Below are 2,639 nucleotides of genomic sequence, written 5' to 3' on the forward strand. Positions count from 1 at the left end.
TGCAAAATGGCAATCATATTTGAAGGTAACCACTTAAAAAATGGTCTTAGTTATGTTCCAAATATTAGAAGCTAGATTAGCCACGTTTTTTCATATTAACATAGGATTGTGTACATGTGGATGTGACTGATGATGCACATGATGTGCTGCTAGAGTACCGGTAGTAGTTTCTACATCCTTCGGTGGTAGAAAGCACTGCAATAACCTAAATTTTCTTGTGTTACACATATTGTGATCTAAAATTCACCTATGTCCTAGCCGGTTGAGAAGGGTCAGTACATGATGCTCTCATACTTTACTGACAAGACAAAGAGAGGCGATGTTACATTGTTCCTCTAGGTAATGTTACCTTATTATGATTGTTATATTGCATTACAGTGCTTGGCTATTGTATATTATCTTATTGTTGTACTTAGTAGGTGTTGGATATGCTTGTCACGATGGCATAGTAGGGAAGGTATCTTGGACACTTGGAGACTTAGTTGCATAGTAGGGAAGATATTTTGGACATGAAGATATTGGGTATTTTGGATATGGAGGTACAAAGTTGAGACGCTTATTTTAAGACGACGAGTTGGTGACAGTACTAAACAATTAAAATACCAAGCGTTACTGCACCAGCCCATGTGGGGCGCCACACGTGAGCGAGCTCGCTCGCAATAAGCGATGCATTGCATAGTGTGCATGCGAAGTCAAAAAATCAGTCATTTTATATCTAAAAAGCTAAAAGAAATAGCTAGTCCACTAACATATATTTTATTGGGATAATTATATTCGTATATGATTAAGGGCTACTTTTGGGGTTTATTGGTGGCTCTGTTTAAATATTTTGGTTCGGCTTCTAAAATAAAAATTTAGGTACGGAACAAACCAGGTCTTTATGAGATATTCTTTCACCGTACCTACACTGGTGGAAAAAGGGCCTTTGGTCGCGGTTCGCAACTGCCATTAGTCGCGGTTGCGCAACCGCGACCGAACGGGCGCGACTAAAGGCCCCCCCCCTTTAGTCGCGGTTGCTTAAGAACCGCGACTAAAGGCCCGTCCACGTGGGCGCCAGGTGGCCGTCGGGGCGGACGACCTTTAGTCGCGGTTCTTGTGGCTAACCGCGACTAAAGGCCGCCACAGGTTTTTGAAAAAAAAATTGAATTTTTTTTTCAAATTTCTGAATTATTTTAACCTCTAGTCTCTAATCACCACCCCTCATCACTTCTCAATTTATTCTTTTATCACCCCTCATCATTCCAAATCATCTAACTTCCCAACCGGTCACTCATCCCTCCCACTACTCCAGCCCAAGCACGCTTAACTTCCGGGTTCTATTCTCCCACGCTCCAAGTCTGCACTTGTTGTTTTCCTGACAATAATAAGATGTCAATCCTATTAACCTTCAGGAATTTTGCTTGAGCATGAAGTGACACATTTCACTGTTTGAGTTTGAAACTATTGTTTTAAAAAACAATAATTATTTAGTAACACTAATATTTCTTGAATAATTAGTTTGACCATTGTTTGACCACAGTTTGACCACAGTTGACCACAGTTTGACCAGATTTGACCAAAATTGAAATAATTAAAATAATTATTTAGTAACACTAATATTCTAGAATAATTAGTTTGACCATTGTTTGACCATAGTTTGCCCACTATTTGAATATTTTTCAATTTTTTCCACTCTAGATCTTACAAGCCCCGTAACTTTTTTTCTATTAGGTTTTTGAGGATTTTGAAAATGTTTAACGGGGTGCCTTCTCTGAACCTGTGACATACATGCACCACTCGAACTAAAAACAGCAGAATATGCGGACTAGGGGTGTATAGCTAGCTGTACTAAAGTTTTAACAAGATGAGTTGGGACAGGGAGGATTACTGAAAAGGCTCGTGTGTAGGCTTCCATTAGGCATGTATTCGTACACCATCAATTTCTCTCGCAAGCAAACGCCGAGAAGCTGCACCAGATTCTTGTGCTTAAGTCTGTTAGCTAACATTAGCTCATTTTTCAACTCATCGAGCCCTTGAGCAGAGTCCTTTAAGAGCCTTTTGACGGCTATTTTGGTTCCATCCTGCAATTCGCCCTATGTAGAAGCAAGTTTGCTCTTGGATTAAAATAAACAATTTACCTAATTATTGCCTGGTATTACTAGTATGGATTTGTATTCTCATGTGATATTCATAACAACATATTAAGCGTACCTTAAACACCTCTCCGAATCCTCCTTCTCCCAGTTTATTGTTTATAGAAAAATTGGATGTTGCAGCTCTTAACGCTTCCAGACTAATATAGTTCATGCCATCCCCTGCATTATCTGCAATAAGAAACACACAATTCAACTATGCCTCGCTTTCTCTTTGTTCCCCTTTGAACCCTGTGCTCTTCTGTGGCATACCTTGGTTTTCCTTGTTGGCCTTGATCCTTCTCCTCTGCCGGAAAACACAAGCGAGCACAACCACTAGGACTAATAAAGTTCCAACAGAAATACCAACATCAAGGATGACTTGTTGTAATCTCCTCTTTCCTACATGTTTTAAGCGGTTTATCACTATCGGCACTGGTCATTGCACAAGACAATTATTCGATCCTTAACATCTTCGAACCGTAGTGCAACGGCTGCCAACATGAGAGACGGAAATGGGAGGAGGAG

General features: G+C 40.1%; 1 long non-coding RNA gene across 2 annotated transcripts; it reads right to left on the reverse strand.

Moving 5' to 3' along the window:
• Window positions 1–1,738: 1,738 nt before the first annotated feature.
• LOC119342910 lies at window positions 1,739–2,633 on the reverse strand. 2 transcript variants are annotated; one of them, XR_005165795.1, is made up of 4 exons: window positions 2,385–2,633; window positions 2,191–2,303; window positions 1,868–2,072; window positions 1,739–1,756 (listed from the first exon to the last, which is right to left on the reverse strand). It is a non-coding gene; the product is annotated as an uncharacterized LOC119342910 (long non-coding RNA). The 2 variants fall into 2 exon arrangements; XR_005165794.1 differs by having other exon boundaries at window positions 1,745–2,072.
• Between the last annotated feature and the right edge of the window lie 6 nt (window positions 2,634–2,639).

This window comes from Triticum dicoccoides, unplaced genomic scaffold (assembly GCF_002162155.2).
Source record: "Triticum dicoccoides isolate Atlit2015 ecotype Zavitan unplaced genomic scaffold, WEW_v2.0 scaffold108991, whole genome shotgun sequence".
In the NCBI taxonomy this organism is placed as follows: domain Eukaryota; kingdom Viridiplantae; phylum Streptophyta; class Magnoliopsida; order Poales; family Poaceae; genus Triticum; species Triticum dicoccoides.